Source organism: Sminthopsis crassicaudata, chromosome 1 (genome assembly GCF_048593235.1).
Source record: "Sminthopsis crassicaudata isolate SCR6 chromosome 1, ASM4859323v1, whole genome shotgun sequence".
Classification (NCBI taxonomy): Eukaryota; Metazoa; Chordata; class Mammalia; order Dasyuromorphia; family Dasyuridae; genus Sminthopsis; species Sminthopsis crassicaudata.
In genome coordinates this window covers 756,948,837-756,970,952 of record NC_133617.1, presented here as the reverse complement: position 1 = coordinate 756,970,952, position 22,116 = coordinate 756,948,837, and positions in this window count along the sequence as shown.

Genomic DNA, 22,116 nt, shown 5'->3' with positions numbered 1-22,116 from the left:
TGTATCCCGCCAAATATGTGCCTTTCACTGTTCCCAGGAATTTCCATCCAGAAAGGTTTAGACTTTAATACTGGCTACTGTGTGACAGTCATTGTGCCAACGGCTGTATATTTATTAATAATAATAATAACTAGCATCGATGGTACCGACTATGGATCATTCAGTGTCGAAGGGAATTCGCAGGACATCCTAAAACGTGTTAGCCTTTATAACACGTGCTGTGTGCCAGTCACGCTTTACATTTGTTGACCATAACTGGGGTTGATGTCACCTAATATGTGCTGGTAATTGTCCTATTCGGTGTCCATTTAGGAATACTAAGAGTTTCCAATCATACCCCCGAGTAAGTGGCATTTATTTTACAAAAGCTTTCTAGATATTGACCCGTCTTGGGGTTCCGCCTCACTTGGGAGACTCCCCCATCTTGGGGTTCCAGACCACCTACTACGTATCCTGTCCGATGCCTTGTGTCCCAGGTGCCAAAGCCTGGTCTCTTGCATGGCCTCCTGACCTGGAAATTCTAGCCCAAAGGTGTTTCCCCTTCAGAGTGGTCAATCCCTTGCCAGGGCTCTTTATTCAGATATGATATTCTCTTCTATGAGGATGACCCCAAGTCCTCTAGAATTTTCACCCCTCTGTGTTCACCCTGAGGCAGAAAATTTGCAGAAAGGAGAGTGAGGCTTTTGTCCTCAGTAGAGCCCAGAGTGTAACTTGATCATGTCTGAACCCAACCTGCAACCCTCTCCTTCTAGGAATTCTGAATGTTGGCTGTACCACCTGGGTTTGTCCTGTGCGTCGTTCCATTGAGTTTGCAGTGCACTGAAACCCCTAGCACAAAGGGACCCTGGGTATCACCTAGTCCAAAGTTTCTTAAATTGTGGGTTATAACCACTACTGGGGTCAGGTAACCGAATAGAGGGGTCATGAAAAATTAGTATTCCACCAGTATTTAATTCTATAGGAAACAATAAAGCCATCTCATGTGTCTGACCATTTTCTTTCCAATCATGGAAAAAAGTATAAATATAGCGAATACATATATATAACAACTATATGATGTAAAAACAGACATATATTTATGTATAATATATACATGTGGTGTAAACATGGAAATATGTTTTTCACATATTTGGCCAGAGGGCAACTGTGGACCCTCTGAACTGTCTGCCCCCGGGGCAATTCCCCTTCTGGGATGTCTCCACAAGAGGGCAGCTGTGGACCCTCTGAACTGTCTGCCCCCGGGGCAATTCCCCTTCTGGGATGTCTCCACAAGAGGGCAGCTGTGGACCTTCTGAACTCTCTTCCCCCGGGGCAATTCCCCTTCTGGGATGTCTCCACAAGAGGGCAGCTGTGGACCCTCTGAACTCTCTCCCCAGGGGCAATTCCCCTTCTGGGATGTCTCCACTAGAGGGCAGCTGTGGACCCTCTTTACTCTCTGCCCCCGGGGCAGTTGCCCTTCTGTGTTGTCTCCACAGGGGGCAGTTGTGGACTTTCCAAACTCTCTGCCTCTGGGGCACTTACATTCTCTGATGTCTCCTCAGAACTGCAGCTGCTCTTCTCTCAACTCTTCTCAGAGGGTCAGTTGTGTTCCCTTTCCTCACTATTGAGAGGCCTTTGTATTTCCTGTCCTCTCTCTGCCTTTTTGAAAAATTTCATTCCCATTCCATAAGCAACCGTGAATCAGAACAGGCCCCCCCCCACAACTCAATCACGGGTCACAATGCACAGCTGCTGAGGTCCTTGCAAAACTGAACCCCTTTCCCGCAGCTGGGGTTCATACCAAAAAACCCCTCTATTGTTTTCCAGGCACTCTTCAGCTCATTATATCCAACTTGGTCCCCCTGGCTAGCAATTTTTCCTACCTACTCTGTGCCAGTAAGAGTAAGTATTCCAGTATGTAGTATTTACATGTTGCCACCTTTGTGCCTGTCACTGTCTTCAAGACTTTGCATAAATACATAACAGCTAACCTTGACATCCTGCCTAATGTGTGGGCTGCAATGTGCTATGGACCCGATATTTGTTACTACTCATACTACCATTTAGGGTTCTTACTCTTTTAGGTCATTGAAGAAGGAAATTTAGAGACATTCATACAAAGAGTTTGACTGTATACCCCCTTCATACCCCCTGCTGTGAGCCATTCAATGTTTGAGACCTCTTAAACGTGGTGATCCGTCCTATTGGCACCTCGTGTGTGCCAAAAATTCTCCTTGGAAACGGCAATTTATGAACACTTATGGTTTCCTTGTGCAGCAACTACTAAGTAGCAATCATTTAGCAAAGAGCATTGCATATATTAAAAAATATATCTAGCATTTTTAGCAATTATTTCCAGTGACTGTGCCAAGCATTACAGAGCAAGGCATAATCATAACTAGTAGGTGATATGAAAGGCACCACGTGAAACACTCTCTCTCTCTTCATCATACCTCCTATGTGTATCCCGCCAAATATGTGCCTTTCACTGTTCCCAGGAATTTCCATCCAGAAAGGTTTAGACTTTAATACTGGCTACTGTGTGACAGTCATTGTGCCAACGGCTGTATATTTATTAATAATAATAATAACTAGCATCGATGGTACCGACTATGGATCATTCAGTGTCGAAGGGAATTCGCAGGACATCCTAAAACGTGTTAGCCTTTATAACACGTGCTGTGTGCCAGTCACGCTTTACATTTGTTGACCATAACTGGGGTTGATGTCACCTAATATGTGCTGGTAATTGTCCTATTCGGTGTCCATTTAGGAATACTAAGAGTTTCCAATCATACCCCCGAGTAAGTGGCATTTATTTTACAAAAGCTTTCTAGATATTGACCCGTCTTGGGGTTCCGCCTCACTTGGGAGACTCCCCCATCTTGGGGTTCCAGACCACCTACTACGTATCCTGTCCGATGCCTTGTGTCCCAGGTGCCAAAGCCTGGTCTCTTGCATGGCCTCCTGACCTGGAAATTCTAGCCCAAAGGTGTTTCCCCTTCAGAGTGGTCAATCCCTTGCCAGGGCTCTTTATTCAGATATGATATTCTCTTCTATGACGATGACCCCAAGTCCTCTAGAATTTTCACCCCTCTGTGTTCACCCTGAGGCAGAAAATTTGCAGAAAGGAGAGTGAGGCTTTTGTCCTCAGTAGAGCCCAGAGTGTAACTTGATCATGTCTGAACCCAACCTGCAACCCTCTCCTTCTAGGAATTCTGAATGTTGGCTGTACCACCTGGGTTTGTCCTGTGCGTCGTTCCATTGAGTTTGCAGTGCACTGAAACCCCTAGCACAAAGGGACCCTGGGTATCACCTAGTCCAAAGTTTCTTAAATTGTGGGTTATAACCACTACTGGGGTCAGGTAACCGAATAGAGGGGTCATGAAAAATTAGTATTCCACCAGTATTTAATTCTATAGGAAACAATAAAGCCATCTCATGTGTCTGACCATTTTCTTTCCAATCATGGAAAAAAGTATAAATATAGCGAATACATATATATAACAACTATATGATGTAAAAACAGACATATATTTATGTATAATATATACATGTGGTGTAAACATGGAAATATGTTTTTCACATATTTGGCCAGAGGGCAACTGTGGACCCTCTGAACTGTCTGCCCCCGGGGCAATTCCCCTTCTGGGATGTCTCCACAAGAGGGCAGCTGTGGACCCTCTGAACTGTCTGCCCCCGGGGCAATTCCCCTTCTGGGATGTCTCCACAAGAGGGCAGCTGTGGACCCTCTGAACTGTCTGCCCCCGGGGCAATTCCCCTTCTGGGATGTCTCCACAAGAGGGCAGCTGTGGACCTTCTGAACTCTCTTCCCCCGGGGCAATTCCCCTTCTGGGATGTCTCCACAAGAGGGCAGCTGTGGACCCTCTTTACTCTCTGCCCCCGGGGCAATTCCCCTTCTGGGATGTCTCCACAAGAGGGCAGCTGTGGACCCTCTGAACTCTCTCCCCCAGGGGCAATTCCCCTTCTGGGATGTCTCCACAAGAGGGCAGCTGTGGACCCTCTGAACTCTCTCCCCCAGGGGCAATTCCCCTTCTGGGATGTCTCCACTAGAGGGCAGCTGTGGACTCTCTTTACTCTCTGCCCCCGGGGCAGTTGCCCTTCTGTGTTGTCTCCACAGGGGGCAGTTGTGGACTTTCCAAACTCTCTGCCTCCGGGGCACTTACATTCTCTGATGTCTCCTCAGAACTGCAGCTGCTCTTCTCTCAACTCTTCTCAGAGGGTCAGTTGTGTTCCCTTTCCTCACAATTGAGAGGCCTTTGTATTTCCTGTCCTCTCTCTGCCTTTTTGAAAAATTTCATTGCCATTCCATAAGCAACCGTGAATCAGAACAGGCCCCCCCACAACTCAATCACGGGTCACAATGCACAGCTGCTGAGGTCCTTGCAAAACTGAACCCCTTTCCCGCAGCTGGGGTTCATACCAAAAAACCCCTCTATTGTTTTCCAGGCACTCTTCAGCTCATTATATCCAACTTGGTCCCCCTGGCTAGCAATTTTTCCTACCTACTCTGTGCCAGTAAGAGTAAGTATTCCAGTATGTAGTATTTACATGTTGCCACCTTTGTGCCTGTCACTGTCTTCAAGACTTTGCATAAATACATAACAGCTAACCTTGACATCCTGCCTAATGTGTGGGCTGCAATGTGCTATGGACCCGATATTTGTTACTACTCATACTACCATTTAGGGTTCTTACTCTTTTAGGTCATTGAAGAAGGAAATTTAGAGACATTCATACAAAGAGTTTGACTGTATACCCCCTTCATACCACCTGCTGTGAGCCATTCAATGTTTGAGACCTCTTAAACGTGGTGATCCGTCCTTTTGGCACCTCCTGTGTGCCAAAAATTCTCCTTGGAAATGGCCATTTATGAACACTTATGGTTTCCTTGTGCAGCAACTACTAAGTAGCAATCATTTAGCAAAGAGCCTTGCATATATTAAAAAATATATCTAGCATTTTTAGCAATTATTTCCAGTGACTGTGCCAAGCATTACAGAGCAAGGCATAATCATGACTAGTATGTGCAAGGAAACGCACCACGTGAAACACTCTCTCTCTCTTCATCATACCTCCTATGTGTATCCCGCCAAATATGTGCCTTTCACTGTTCCCAGGAATTTCCATCCAGAAAGGTTTAGACTTTAATACTGGCTACTGTGTGACAGTCATTGTGCCAACGGCTGTATATTTATTAATAATAATAATAACTAGCATCGATGGTACCGACTATGGATCATTCAGTGTCGAAGGGAATTCGCAGGACATCCTAAAACGTGTTAGCCTTTATAACACGTGCTGTGTGCCAGTCACGCTTTACATTTGTTGACCATAACTGGGGTTGATGTCACCTAATATGTGCTGGTAATTGTCCTATTCGGTGTCCATTTAGGAATACTAAGAGTTTCCAATCATACCCCCGAGTAAGTGGCATTTATTTTATAAAAGCTTTCTAGATATTGACCCGTCTTGGGGTTCCGCCTCACTTGGGAGACTCCCCCATCTTGGGGTTCCAGACCACCTACTACGTATCCTGTCCGATGCCTTGTGTCCCAGGTGCCAAAGCCTGGTCTCTTGCATGGCCTCCTGACCTGGAAATTCTAGCCCAAAGGTGTTTCCCCTTCAGAGTGGTCAATCCTTTGCCAGGGGTCTTTATTCAGATATGATATTCTCTTCTATGAGGATGACCCCAAGTCCTCTAGAATTTTCACCCCTCTGTGTTCACCCTGAGGCAGAAAATTTGCAGAAAGGAGGGTGAGGCTTTTGTCCTCAGTAGAGCCCAGAGTGTAACTTGATCATGTCTGAACCCAACCTGCAACCCTCTCCTTCTAGGAATTCTGAATGTTGGCTGTACCACCTTGGTATGTCCTGTGCGTCGTTCCATTGAGTTTGCAGTCCACTGAAACCCCTAGCACAAAGGGACCCTGGGTATCACCTAGTCCAAAGTTTCTTAAATTGTGGGTTATAACCACTACTGGGGTCAGGTAACCGAATAGAGGGGTCATGAAAAATTAGTATTCCACCAGTATTTAATTCTATAGGAAACAATAAAGCCATCTCATGTGTCTGACCATTTTCTTTCCAATCATGGAAAAAAGTATAAATATAGCGAATACATATATATAACAACTATATGATGTAAAAACAGACATATATTTATGTATAATATATACATGTGGTGTAAACATGGAAATATGTTTTTCACATATTTGGCCAGAGGGCAACTGTGGACCCTCTGAACTGTCTGCCCCCGGGGCAATTCCCCTTCTGGGATGTCTCCACAAGAGGGCAGCTGTGGACCCTCTGAACTGTCTGCCCCCGGGGCAATTCCCCTTCTGGGATGTCTCCACAAGAGGGCACCTGTGGACCCTCTGAACTGTCTGCCCCCGGGCAATTCCCCTCCTGGGATGTCTCCACAAGAGGGCAGCTGTGGACCTTCTGAACTCTCTTCCCCCGGGGCAATTCCCCTTCTGGGATGTCTCCACAAGAGGGCAGCTGTGGACCCTCTGAACTCTCTCCCCCAGGGGCAATTCCCCTTCTGGGATGTCTCCACTAGAGGGCAGCTGTGGACCCTCTTTACTCTCTGCCCCCGGGGCAGTTGCCCTTCTGTGTTGTCTCCACAGGGGGCAGTTGTGGACTTTCCAAACTCTCTGCCTCCGGGGCACTTACATTCTCTGATGTCTCCTCAGAACTGCAGCTGCTCTTCTCTCAACTCTTCTCAGAGGGTCAGTTGTGTTCCCTTTCCTCACTATTGAGAGGCCTTTGTATTTCCTGTCCTCTCTCTGCCTTTTTGAAAAATTTCATTGCCATTCCATAAGCAACCGTGAATCAGAACAGGCCCCCCCCCACAACTCAATCACGGGTCACAATGCACAGCTGCTGAGGTCCTTGCAAAACTGAACCCCTTTCCCGCAGCTGGGGTTCATACCAAAAAACCCCTCTATTGTTTTCCAGGCACTCTTCAGCTCATTATATCCAACTTGGTCCCCCTGGCTAGCAATTTTTCCTACCTACTCTGTGCCAGTAAGAGTAAGTATTCCAGTATGTAGTATTTACATGTTGCCACCTTTGTGCCTGTCACTGTCTTCAAGACTTTGCATAAATACATAACAGCTAACCTTGACATCCTGCCTAATGTGTGGGCTGCAATGTGCTATGGACCCGATATTTGTTACTACTCATACTACCATTTAGGGTTCTTACTCTTTTAGGTCATTGAAGAAGGAAATTTAGAGACATTCATACAAAGAGTTTGACTGTATACCCCCTTCATACCCCCTGCTGTGAGCCATTCAATGTTTGAGACCTCTTAAACGTGGTGATCCGTCCTATTGGCACCTCGTGTGTGCCAAAAATTCTCCTTGGAAACGGCCATTTATGAACACTTATGGTTTCCTTGTGCAGCAACTACTAAGTAGCAATCATTTAGCAAAGAGCATTGCATATATTAAAAAATATATCTAGCATTTTTAGCAATTATTTCCAGTGACTGTGCCAAGCATTACAGAGCAAGGCATAATCATAACTAGTAGGTGATATGAAACGCACCACGTGAAACACTCTCTCTCTCTTCATCATACCTCCTATGTGTATCCCGCCAAATATGTGCCTTTCACTGTTCCCAGGAATTTCCATCCAGAAAGGTTTAGACTTTAATACTGGCTACTGTGTGACAGTCATTGTGCCAACGGCTGTATATTTATTAATAATAATAATAACTAGCATCGATGGTACCGACTATGGATCATTCAGTGTCGAAGGGAATTCGCAGGACATCCTAAAACGTGTTAGCCTTTATAACACGTGCTGTGTGCCAGTCACGCTTTACATTTGTTGACCATAACTGGGGTTGATGTCACCTAATATGTGCTGGTAATTGTCCTATTCGGTGTCCATTTAGGAATACTAAGAGTTTCCAATCATACCCCCGAGTAAGTGGCATTTATTTTACAAAAGCTTTCTAGATATTGACCCGTCTTGGGGTTCCGCCTCACTTGGGAGACTCCCCCATCTTGGGGTTCCAGACCACCTACTACGTATCCTGTCCGATGCCTTGTGTCCCAGGTGCCAAAGCCTGGTCTCTTGCATGGCCTCCTGACCTGGAAATTCTAGCCCAAAGGTGTTTCCCCTTCAGAGTGGTCAATCCCTTGCCAGGGCTCTTTATTCAGATATGATATTCTCTTCTATGAGGATGACCCCAAGTCCTCTAGAATTTTCACCCCTCTGTTTTCACCCTGAGGCAGAAAATTTGCAGAAAGGAGGGTGAGGCTTTTGTCCTCAGTAGAGCCCAGAGTGTAACTTGATCATGTCTGAACCCAACCTGCAACCCTCTCCTTCTAGGAATTCTGAATGTTGGCTGTACCACCTTGGTATGTCCTGTGCGTCGTTCCATTGAGTTTGCAGTCCACTGAAACCCCTAGCACAAAGGGACCCTGGGTATCACCTAGTCCAAAGTTTCTTAAATTGTGGGTTATAACCACTACTGGGGTCAGGTAACCAAATAGAGGGGTCATGAAAAATTAGTATTCCACCAGTATTTAATTCTATAGGAAACAATAAAGCCATCTCATGTGTCTGACCATTTTCTTTCCAATCATGGAAAAAAGTATAAATATAGCGAATACATATATATAACAACTATATGATGTAAAAACAGACATATATTTATGTATAATATATACATGTGGTGTAAACATGGAAATATGTTTTTCACATATTTGGCCAGAGGGCAACTGTGGACCCTCTGAACTGTCTGCCCCCGGGGCAATTCCCCTTCTGGGATGTCTCCACAAGAGGGCAGCTGTGGACCCTCTGAACTGTCTGCCCCCGGGGCAATTCCCCTTCTGGGATGTCTCCACAAGAGGGCAGCTGTGGACCTTCTGAACTCTCTTCCCCCGGGGCAATTCCCCTTCTGGGATGTCTCCACAAGAGGGCAGCTGTGGACCCTCTGAACTCTCTCCCCCAGGGGCAATTCCCCTTCTGGGATGTCTCCACTAGAGGGCATCTGTGGACCCTCCTTACTCTCTGCCCCCGGGGCAGTTGCCCTTCTGTGTTGTCTCCACAGGGGGCAGTTGTGGACTTTCCAAACTCTCTGCCTCCGGGGCAGTTACATTCTCTGATGTCTCCTCAGAACTGCAGCTGCTCTTCTCTCAACTCTTCTCAGAGGGTCAGTTGTGTTCCCTTTCCTCACTATTGAGAGGCCTTTGTATTTCCTGTCCTCTCTCTGCCTTTTTGAAAAATTTCATTCCCATTCCATAAGCAACCGTGAATCAGAACAGGCGCCCCCACAACTCAATCACGGGTCACAATGCACAGCTGCTGAGGTCCTTGCAAAACTGAACCCCTTTCCCGCAGCTGGGGTTCATACCAAAAAACCCCTCTATTGTTTTCCAGGCACTCTTCAGCTCATTATATCCAACTTGGTCCCCCTGGCTAGCAATTTTTCCTACCTACTCTGTGCCAGTAAGAATAAGTATTCCAGTATGAAGTATTTACATGTTGCCACCTTTGTGCCTGTCACTGTCTTCAAGACTTTGCATAAATACATAACAGCTAACCTTGACATCCTGCCTAATGTGTGGGCTGCAATGTGCTATGGACCCGATATTTGTTACTACTCATACTACCATTTAGGGTTCTTACTCTTTTAGGTCATTGAAGAAGGAAATTTAGAGACATTCATACAAAGAGTTTGACTGTATACCCCCTTCATACCACCTGCTGTGAGCCATTCAATGTTTGAGACCTCTTAAACGTGGTGATCCGTCCTTTTGGCACCTCCTGTGTGCCAAAAATTCTCCTTGGAAACGGCCATTTATGAACACTTATGGTTTCCTTGTGCAGCAACTACTAAGTAGCAATCATTTAGCAAAGAGCCTTGCATATATTAAAAAATATATCTAGCATTTTTAGCAATTATTTCCAGTGACTGTGCCAAGCATTACAGAGCAAGGCATAATCATGACTAGTATGTGAAAGGAAACGCACCACGTGAAACACTCTCTCTCTCTTCATCATACCTCCTATGTGTATCCCGCCAAATATGTGCCTTTCACTGTTCCCAGGAATTTCCATCCAGAAAGGTTTAGACTTTAATACTGGCTACTGTGTGACAGTCATTGTGCCAACGGCTGTATATTTATTAATAATAATAATAACTAGCATCGATGGTACCGACTATGGATCATTCAGTGTCGAAGGGAATTCGCAGGACATCCTAAAACGTGTTAGCCTTTATAACACGTGCTGTGTGCCAGTCACGCTTTACATTTGTTGACCATAACTGGGGTTGATGTCACCTAATATGTGCTGGTAATTGTCCTATTCGGTGTCCATTTAGGAATACTAAGAGTTTCCAATCATACCCCCGAGTAAGTGGCATTTATTTTACAAAAGCTTTCTAGATATTGACCCGTCTTGGGGGTCCGCCTCACTTGGGAGACTCCCCCATCTTGGGGTTCCAGACCACCTACTACGTATCCTGTCCGATGCCTTGTGTCCCAGGTGCCAAAGCCTGGTCTCTTGCATGGCCTCCTGACCTGGAAATTCTAGCCCAAAGGTGTTTCCCCTTCAGAGTGGTCTATCCCTTGCCAGGGGTCTTTATTCAGATATGATATTCTCTTCTATGAGGATAACCCCAAGTCCTCTAGAATTTTCACCCCTCTGTGTTCACCCTGAGGCAGAAAATTTGCAGAAAGGAGGGTGAGGCTTTTGTCCTCAGTAGAGCCCAGAGTGTAACTTGATCATGTCTGAACCCAACCTGCAACCCTGTCCTTCTAGGAATTCTGAATGTTGGCTGTACCACCTTGGTTTGTCCTGTGCGTCGTTCCATTGAGTTTGCAGTCCACTGAAACCCCTAGCACAAAGGGACCCTGGGTATCACCTAGTCCAAAGTTTCTTAAATTGTGGGTTATAACCACTACTGGGGTCAGGTAACCGAATAGAGGGGTCATGAAAAATTAGTATCCCACCAGTATTTAATTCTATAGGAAACAATAAAGCCATCTCATGTGTCTGACCATTTTCTTTCCAATCATGGAAAAAACTATAAATATAGCGAATACATATATATAACAACTATATGATGTAAAAACAGACATATATTTATGTATAAAATATACATGTGGTGTAAACATGGAAATATGTTTTTCACATATTTGGCCAGAGGGCAACTGTGGACCCTGTGAACTGTCTGCCCCTGGGGCAATTCCCCTTCTGGGATGTCTCCACAAGAGGGCAGCTGTGGACCCTCTGAACTGTCTACCCCTGAGGCAATTCCCCTTCTGGGATGTCTCCACAAGAGGGCAGCTGTGGACCCTCTGAACTCTCTCCCCCTGGGGCAATTCCCCTTCTGGGATGTCTCCACTAGAGGGCATCTGTGGACCCTCTTTACTCTCTGCCCCCGGGGCAGTTGCCCTTCTGTGTTGTCTCCACAAGAGGGCAGCTGTGGACCCTCTGAACTGTCTGCCCCCGGGGCAATTCCCCTTCTGGGATGTCTCCACAAGAGGGCAGCTGTGGACCCTCTGAACTGTCTGCCCCTGGGGCAATTCCCCTTCTGGGATGTCTCCACTAGAGGGCATCTGTGGACCATCTTTACTCTCTGCCCCCGGGGCAGTTGCCCTTCTGTGTTGTCTCCACAGGGGGCAGTTGTGGACTTTCCAAACTCTCTGCCTCCGGGGCAGTTACATTCTCTGATGTCTCCTCAGAACTGCAGCTGCTCTTCTCTCAACTCTTCTCAGAGGGTCAGTTGTGTTCCCTTTCCTCACTATTGAGAGGCCTTTGTATTTCCTGTCCTCTCTCTGCCTTTTTGAAAAATTTCATTCCCATTCCATAAGCAACCGTGAATCAGAACTGGCCCCCCCACAACTCAATCACGGGTCACAATGCACAGCTGCTGAGGTCCTTGCAAAACTGAACCCCTTTCCCGCAGCTGCGGTTCATACCAAAAAACCCCTCTATTGTTTTCCAGGCACTCTTCAGCTCATTATATCCAACTTGGTCCCCCTGGCTAGCAATTTTTCCTACCTGCTCTGTGCCAGTAAGAGTAAGTATTCCAGTATGTAGTATTTACATGTTGCCACCTTTGTGCCTGTCACTGTCTTCAAGACTTTGCATAAATACATAACAGCTAACCTTGACATCCTGCCTAATGTGTGGGCTGCAATGTGCTATGGACCCCATATTTGTTACTACTCATACTACCATTTAGGGTTCTTACTCTTTTAGGTCATTGAAGGAGGAAATTTAGAGACATTCATACAAAGAGTGTGACTGTATACCCCCTTCATACCCCCTGCTGTGAGCCATTCAATGTTTGAGACCTCTTAAACGTGGTGATCCGTCCTTTTGGCACCTCCTGTGTGCCAAAAATTCTCCTTGGAAACGGCCATTTATGAACACTTATGGTTTCCTTGTGCAGCAACTACTAAGTAGCAATCATTTAGCAAAGAGCATTGCATATATTAAAAAATATATCTAGCATTTTTAGCAATTATTTCCAGTGACTGTGCCAAGCATTACAGAGAAAGGCATAATCATAACTAGTAGGTGATATGAAACGCACCACGTGAAACACTCTCTCTCTCTTCATCATACCTCCTATGTGTATCCCGCCAAATACGTGCCTTTCACTGTTCCCAGGAATTTCCATCCAGAAAGGTTTAGACTTTAATACTGGCTACTGTGTGACAGTCATTGTGCCAACGGCTGTATATTTATTAATAATAATAATAACTAGCATCGATGGTACCGACTATGGATCATTCAGTGTCGAAGGGAATTCACAGGACATCCTAAAACGTGTTAGCCTTTATAACACGTGCTGTGTGCCAGTCACGCTTTACATTTGTTGACCATAACTGGGGTTGATGTCACCTAATATGTGCTGGTAATTGTCCTATTCGGTGTCCATTTAGGAATACTAAGAGTTTCCAATCATACCCCCGAGTAAGTGGCATTTATTTTACAAAAGCTTTCTAGATATTGACCCGTCTTGGGGTTCCGCCTCACTTGGGAGACTCCCCCATCTTGGGGTTCCAGACCACCTACTACGTATCCTGTCCGATGCCTTGTGTCCCTGGTGCCAAAGCCTGGTCTCTTGCATGGCCTCCTGACCTGGAAATTCTAGCCCAAATGTGTTTCCCCTTCAGAGTGGTCTATCCCTTGCCAGGGGTCTTTATTCAGATATGATATTCTCTTCTATGAGGATGACCCCAAGTCCTCTAGAATTTTCACCCCTCTGTGTTCACCCTGAGGCAGAAAATTTGCAGAAAGGAGGGTGAGGCTTTTGTCCTCAGTAGAGCCCAGAGTGTAACTTGATCATGTCTGAACCCAACCTGCAACCCTGTCCTTCTAGGAATTCTGAATGTTGGCTGTACCACCTTGGTTTGTCCTGTGCGTCGTTCCATTGAGTTTGCAGTCCACTGAAACCCCTAGCACAAAGGGACCCTGGGTATCACCTAGTCCAAAGTTTCTTAAATTGTGGGTTATAACCACTACTGGGGTCAGGTAACCGAATAGAGGGGTCATGAAAAATTAGTATCCCACCAGTATTTAATTCTATAGGAAACAATAAAGCCATCTCATGTGTCTGACCATTTTCTTTCCAATCATGGAAAAAAGTATAAATATAGCGAATACATATATATAACAACTATATGATGTAAAAACAGACATATATTTATGTATAAAATATACATGTGGTGTAAACATGGAAATATGTTTTTCACATATTTGGCCAGAGGGCAACTGTGGACCCTCTCAAGTCTCTCCCCCTGGGGCAATTCCCCTTCTGGGATGTCTCCACAAGAGGGCAGCTGTGGACCCTCTGAACTGTCTGCCCCCGGGGCAATTCCCCTTCTGGGATGTCTCCACAAGAGGGCAGCTGTGGACCCTCTGAACTCTCTCCCCCCGGGGCAATTCCCCTTCTGGGATGTCTCCACAAGAGGGCAGCTGTGGACCCTTTGAACTGTCTGCCCCCGGGGCAATTCCCCTTCTGGGATGTCTCCACAAGAGGGCAGCTGTGGACCCTCTGAACTGTCTGCCCCCGGGGCAATTCCCCTTCTGGGATGTCTCCACAAGAGGGCAGCTGTGGACCCTCTGAACTCTCTCCCCCTGGGGCAATTCCCCTTCTGGGATGTCTCCACAAGAGGGCATCTTTGGACCCTCTTTACTCTCTGCCCCCGGGGCAGTTGCCCTTCTGTGTTGTCTCCACAGGGGGCAGTTGTGGACTTTCCAAACTCTCTGCCTCCGGGGCAGTTACATTCTCTGATGTCTCCTCAGAACTGCAGCTGCTCTTCTCTCAACTCTTCTCAGAGGGTCAGTTGTGTTCCCTTTCCTCACTATTGAGAGGCCTTTGTATTTCCTGTCCTCTCTCTGCCTTTTTGAAAAATTTAATTCCCATTCCATAAGCAACCGTGAATCAGAACAGGCCCCCCCACAACTCAATCACGGGTCACAATGCACAGCTGCTGAGGTCCTTGCAAAACTGAACCCCTTTCCCGCAGCTGGGGTTCATACCAAAAAACCCCTCTATTGTTTTCCAGGCACTCTTCAGCTCATTATATCCAACTTGGTCCCCCTGGCTAGCAATTTTTCCTACCTACTCTGTACCAGTAAGAGTAAGTATTCCAGTATGTAGTATTTACATGTTGCCACCTTTGTGCCTGTCACTGTCTTCAAGACTTTGCATAAATACATAACAGCTAACCTTGACATCCTGCCTAATGTGTGGGCTGCAATGTGCTATGGACCCCATATTTGTTACTACTCATACTAACATTTAGGGTTCTTACTCTTTTAGGTCATTGAAGAAGGAAATTTAGAGACATTCATACAAAGAGTTTGACTGTATACTCCCTTCATACCCCCTGCTGTGAGCCATTCAATGTTTGAGACCACTTAAACGTGGTGATCCGTCCTTTTGGCACCTCCTGTGTGCCAAAAATTCTCCTTGGAAACGGCCATTTATGAACACTTATGGTTTCCTTGTGCAGCAACTACTAAGTAGCAATCATTTAGCAAAGAGCATTGCATATATTAAAAAATATATCTCGCATTTTTAGCAATTATTTCCAGTGACTGTGCCAAGCATTACAGAGAAAGGCATAATCATAACTAGTATGTGATATGAAACGCACCACGTGAAACACTCTCTCTCTCTTCATCATACCTCCTATGTGTATCCCGCCAAATACGTGCCTTTCACTGTTCCCAGGAATTTCCATCCAGAAAGGTTTAGACTTTAATACTGGCTACTGTGTGACAGTCATTGTGCCAACGGCTGTATATTTATTAATAATAATAATAACTAGCATCGATGGTACCGACTATGGATCATTCAGTGTCGAAGGGAATTCACAGGACATCCTAAAACGTGTTAGCCTTTATAACACGTGCTGTGTGCCAGTCACGCTTTACATTTGTTGACCATAACTGGGGTTGATGTCACCTAATATGTGCTGGTAATTGTCCTATTCGGTGTCCATTTAGGAATACTAAGAGTTTCCAATCATACCCCCGAGTAAGTGGCATTTATTTTACAAAAGCTTTCTAGATATTGACCCGTCTTGGGGTTCCGCCTCACTTGGGAGACTCCCCCATCTTGGGGTTCCAGACCACCTACTACGTATCCTGTCCGATGCCTTGTGTCCCAGGTGCCAAAGCCTGGTCTCTTGCATGGCCTCCTGACCTGGAAATTCTAGCCCAAAGGTGTTTCCCCTTCAGAGTGGTCAATCCCTTGCCAGGGCTCTTTATTCAGATATGATATTCTCTTCTATGAGGATGACCCCAAGTCCTCTAGAATTTTCACCCCTCTGTGTTCACCCTGAGGCAGAAAATTTGCAGAAAGGAGGGTGAGGCTTTTGTCCTCAGTAGAGCCCAGAGTGTAACTTGATCATGTCTGAACCCAACCTGCAACCCTGTCCTTCTAGGAATTCTGAATGTTGGCTGTACCACCTTGGTATGTCCTGTGCGTCGTTCCATTGAGTTTGCAGTCCACTGAAACCCCTAGCACAAAGGGACCCTGGGTATCACCTAGTCCAAAGTTTCTTAAATTGTGGGTTATAACCACTACTGGGGTCAGGTAACCGAATAGAGGGGTCATGAAAAATTAGTATTCCACCAGTATTTAATTCTATAGGACACAATAAAGCCATCTCATGTGTCCCAACATTTTCTTTCTCATAATGGAGAAAATTATAAATATAGCAAATATATATCTATCTACTGTGTGATATAAAATATATATGTATATATTTTATTTATAAGATATATAGGTGATATAAATATGAAAATATTTTTTTAATGCATTATTTTATGTTTTGCTATTAAGAAATACTTGATTTGGAAATCTGTTTTAGATCCTTAGGAGCAGTGCTGTGGCAGCCAACCTTGTAGAACTCTTCTATTCTAGCAGTAAACAATTAGCTGAAAAGTTGATAAATCTTTTATCCTCAGTAGACCACATATGGCATCTTCATAATGTCTGAACCCAACTTCCAACTCTCTCCTTCTAGAAATTCTTAATGTTGGTTGTAACAACTTGGTTTGCTGTGTGCATCCTTACAGTGAGTTTGCAGGTCAATGAAATCCCCTAGCAGAAAGGGACCCTGGGTGTCACCTAGTCCAAAGCTGCTTAAACTGCAGGTTGTAACCCCTAATGGGTTCAGGGATGTGAATATAGTGGTCATGAAAATTAATATTGCACCAGTATTTAAGTTTTTAGATAAAAAGAAATCCATCTCTTGTGTAGGAACATTTTCTTTGCCATAAATGATAAAATTGTGAATATAGCAAATATGTATGTGTATATACATATATACACATTGATGTAATGTATAAATATATATTTATTTAGTTCTAAGATATATATATATATATATATACATATATATATATATGTGACAAAAATATATACATAAGTTTTTAAATACATTTTATGATTTACTGTCAGGCAGTCCTTGATATGGATATCTATTTTAGACCTTGGGTCATGGAAAAATTCCTCAGGGAAAAGGACTGTTAGAAGGAAAAGTTTAAGAAGCTTTGATTTAGTCTACCATTCTCTTTTATAGATGGCTATTGTAATCTTGGGAAATTGGGTGCTTTTCCCAAAGCCTTTTATGGGGTTAGTGGTATGACTGGCTTTGGAGGAAAAAACCTTTCACTTCCCATTCCAGTCTCCAGTTCCATTTTCAGTATAATGTTGAAGTTACAACATTTAAAAAAGATTATTTCCTTGCATTTTCAAGTTGCAATTGTCTCCTCCTGTCCCTTCCAAACCCACATTTGGAAGTGTCAACATTTGTTAAATATATGTGAAACTATACATAACATACTTGCTTGTATCAATTTTCGGTGGATAGTATTTTCCTTGAGAAGACCTTCACAATTAATTGAAATTTCCTTTAACTGGGAATAACTAAGCCAGTCTTGTTCACTTCTTCCACTAATGGTGCTACTCCTGTATATATTCCCTTGGTTCTGCTCTTCAGTCAGCATGAGTTACTGTAAGTTTTCCACCTTTTAAAAAATCATCTTGTTCATGTATTTCTTCAGGCACAATGATATTTCCATTACATTCATATTGCACAACTTCATCACCCCTAGCCCAATGCATTGGGATCCCTTCAGTTGGCAGCTCTTTGCCAGCACAAAATGAGTTGTTGTTACTATTGTTGTAGTATATAGGCTTTTGTGTTTCTTTAAAAAAAAAAATATCTCTGTGGTTTGGACACTCCCTTCCAGGGTTGGCTGAGAGCTCCTGAATGCCCCTCCCCCTGTTTGTGTTGCCCCAGGGCCTCTTCTGGGCTTGTGCAGGATGTGGTCAACTATTGGATGCCTTGGTCAGGGAGGGCGGGACTTCTGGTGTGGGAGTCTGGATTGTTCTGGAACTTTCTGGCACCTCAGTGTAAGGAAGCAGACTTTCTGTGAGGGCCTTTTCATTCTATTGAGGGGCAATGTTGTTTCTGTCTTCACTTTTATCTGGTTTTCCTCTCCCCAAGTTACTTTGAGAGAGAATTTTGAAATTGTTGTGGGGAAATTTGCCTCAGGTGCTGGGAGAGTGTGGGCTGCCTTCCCCCCCCCCCCCTTTCTCCCTCAGGTTCTGGCTTTATTGAATGAAGCATTAAAACCAGAGGGCTTTCTAAATGGTCTTGGGGGGTGCAATGTTGTTTATGTCTTCACTTTTATCTGGTTTTCCTCTCCCCAAGTCATTTTGAGAGAAAATTTTTAAATTGGTTTGAGGGAATTTTCCTGCAGGTCTTGGGAAGGTGTCACCTGCCTTTTTCCCCAAAAAATTCAGATTCTGGGTTTATTGAATGAACCATTAAAATCCCAGAAGCTCAAATGCTAAAAGCAGAAGTGTCTTTACCAATAGTGTATGGGGAGCCCTTCATTTCAGTGAGGACATTACTGCAAAGAAACGTGAGCAGTGCTGTGGCAGGGAATCCTGGAGAACTCTTCTACAGCAGCAGTAAAGAATTTCCTGAAAAGGGGGGTAAGGCTTTTCAAACCCCAGTAGACCACATAATGCAACTTTATGAGGACTGAACCCAACTTCCAACCCTGTCCTTGCAGAAATGCTTAATGTTGGCTGTAACACCTTGGTTTGTTTCTGTGCATCATTACATTGAGTTTGCAAGTCACTGAAACCACCCTCAGCAGAAAGGGACTCGGGGTATCACCTAGTCAAAAGCTTCTTAAACTGTGAGTTGTAACCCCAATGAGGTCAGGTAACTGAATAGACGGGATTCCTCCAGTATTTAATTCTGTACGTAAAAAAAAAAATCCTTCTCATGTGTATGAACATGTCCCTTTTCATAAATGATAAAATCATATATATACACACACACATATATATGTGATGTATAGGTCTTTTTCTTTCTTTTAAAAAATGTCTTTGGGGTTTGGACAATGCCATCCAGGATAGGCTGAAAACTCCTGAAATCCCATGTCCTCCTGCTTTTTTTTTTACGCTAAGGCCTGGTGTGGGTTTGTGCTGGATCTGCTCAAGTATTGGACCCCTTGTTCAGGGAAGGCAGAAGTTGTGGTGTAGGATTCTGGATTGTTCTGGTCCCTCATTCCCAGGAAGCAGGTTTTACCTGAGGGCTTTCTAAATTGTCTTGGGGGACAATGTTGTTTCACTCTTCCCTTTTTGGGGCTTTCCTATGTCCAATTCATTTTGAGAAAGAGTTTTTAAATTGCTTGGAGGAAAAGTTGCTGCAAGTCGGTTGATGGTGCAAATAATTATACATGTATGTAAATAACAACAGGCGTGGAAAGATATATATCTTATCTTATCTATCTATCTATCTATCTATCTATCTATATATATATATATATATATATATATATATATATATATCTGTACCAATAAGTGTAGCTCTGCGGAAATACATGTACCTGTGTGGAAGTCACTGTATTTCTGTGGGAATAACTCTACCTCTATGCAAATAACTGCCTCTGTGCAAATAAGTGTACCACTGTGGAAATAAGTGTACCTTTGTGCAACTAACTATGTCTGTGCAGAGAATTATACCTGAATAGAAGTAATGAACTTTGTGCAAAGAAGTGTATCTCTTTGCAAATAATGGTTCTATGTACAAATAACTACCTCTGTGCAAATAAGGTACCTCTGTTCCAATACATGTACCCATATACAAATAACTACCACTAGACAAATAATTATACATGTATGGAAATAAGTATACCTCTGTGCAAATAATTGTACCTCAGGACAAACAACTGTACCTCCCTGCAATTAACAGTACCTTGGTACAGATCAGTGTTCCTCTCTGGCAAGAGTTGTACCTCTTTGCAAATAAATGTCCCTCTGTGAAAATACGTGTACCTCTGTGCAAATGGTAGTACCACTTTGCAAATGAATGTCCCTCTGTGTCAATACTTATACCTCTGTGCAAATAGCTACCTATGTTCAAAAAATTGTTACTGTATGACAATAACTCCTTTTGTGCAAATAAGTGTACGTCTGTGTAAAAAAGTGTACCTCTGTGCAGATAACTATACCTCTATGGAAAAACTACCTCTGTGCAAATAAGTGTACGTCTGTGTAAATAAGTGTGCTTCTGTTGCCAAGGACTACCCCCGTGCAAATACTTATAACTTTATGGAAAAAACTACGTGTGTGCAATTAAGTGTCCCTCTGTGGAAATAATGTATATTATACATGCTGTATGAATATATATTTATTTATAGCATATGTATGTGATATAAATGTATAGATATGGTTTCAATACATTATTTTGTGATTAACTATCAGCAAATACTTGATTTGGATATCGATTTTAGATACTTTTATACCTTGGGTCATGGCAAAATTCCTCAGCAAAAAGGGTTGTGAGAGGGAAAAGTTTAAGAAGCTTTGAATTTAGTCTACCATTCTATTTTACAGCTGGAAGTTGCAATCTTGAGAAAATTGGGTGGTTTAGGGTTAGTTGTTCAGGTACTCTTATTTGCACAGATGTAGTTATTTGCACAGAGGTAACTTATTTGCAGAGAGATACAATTTTTTGCACAGAAGTAGTTATTTCCATGCCGGTATTATTATCTGCACAGAGGTAGTTATTTGCACAGAGGTACACATCTTTACACGGAGGTAGTTATTTCCACACAGGTATAATTATTTGCACAGGGTTACACTTATGCACATAGAGGTACACTTATTCGTGCACCAAGGTACACTTATTTGAACAGAGGTACACTTATTTACACAGATGTGCAAGTATTTGCACATAGGTATACTGATTTACACACAGGTACATGTATTTGCACAGAAGTGTACAAACGCAACATTAACCCTAAACCCTAACCCTAAACTCACAAAATGAGTTGCTGTTACTATTGTTGTATATATAGGTCTTTTTTTTTTTCTTTTAAAAAAAATATCTTGTGTTTGGACACTCCCATCAAGGGAAGGCTGAGAGATCCCAAAGGCCCTGTCCTCCTGCTTCTGTTCCCCAAAGGACTGCTGCAGGTTTGTGCTGGGTGTGTTCACCTATTGCCTGCCTTGGGTAGGGAGGGCGGCATTTCCATTGTGGGGGTCTGGATTGTTCAGGATTGTTCTGGTCCCCTCATTCCCATGAAGCATACTTTCCCTGAGGATTTTCTAAATGATTTTGGGGGTCAATGTTGTTTCACTCTATACTTTTATTGGGTTTCCCTTCCCCAATCCATTTTGGGAGAGAAGTTTTACATTGCTTGGAGGGCATTTGGCTGCAGGTCTTGGGCGGTTGTCACCTTCCTTTTCCCCTGCCATTTCCCCCTCAGACCCTGGGTTTGTTGAATGAACCATTAAAATCCCAGAACACGGGTGTTAAAACCAGAACTGTCTTTGGCAATAGCATAGAGTGAGCCCTTCGTTTCAGTGAGGACATTGCTGCAAAGAAACCTGGATTTGTTTCCTGAGGTCTCACAGCTAATTAGCAGCAGTGCTGTGGCAGCCAACCTTGGAGAACTCTTCTATTCCAGCAGTAAAGAATTTCCTGAAAAGGGGGTAAGTCTTTTATCCTCAGTGGAACACATATTGCAACTGTGTATTGTCTGAACCCAACTTCCAAACGTCTCCTTCTAGAAATTCTTAATGTTTGTTGTAACAAATTGGTTTGTTCTGTGCAAGGTTACATTGAGTTTGCCGTTCACTGAAAGCCCCTAGCAGAAGGGGACTCTGGGTATCACCTAGTCCAAAGCTTCTTAAACTGTGCGTTGTAACCCCTAATGGGGTCAGGTAACTCAATATAGGGGTCATGAAAATTAATATTCCACTAGTATTTTATTCTATAGGTAAAAAGAAATCCATCTCATGTGTATGAACATTTTCTTTGCCAAAAATGATAGAATTATTATTTTTTTTGAATGAATGAAAAAAACCAAGCATTTATTAAGCATCTAGTGTCAAACACTCTGCTTCATCAGTGGTGATACCAATATAAATGCAAGACAGTTTCTACCCTTGAAAAGCTTAATTTTGTTTCTTGACTGTTTTTCTTTTGGAAATAAAGTTATCATTTCTTTATTTTTATCACTAAATTTTTAAATTTTTTTTATTATTTTTTTTATAATATTATCCCTTGTATTCATTTTTTCCACATTATCCAC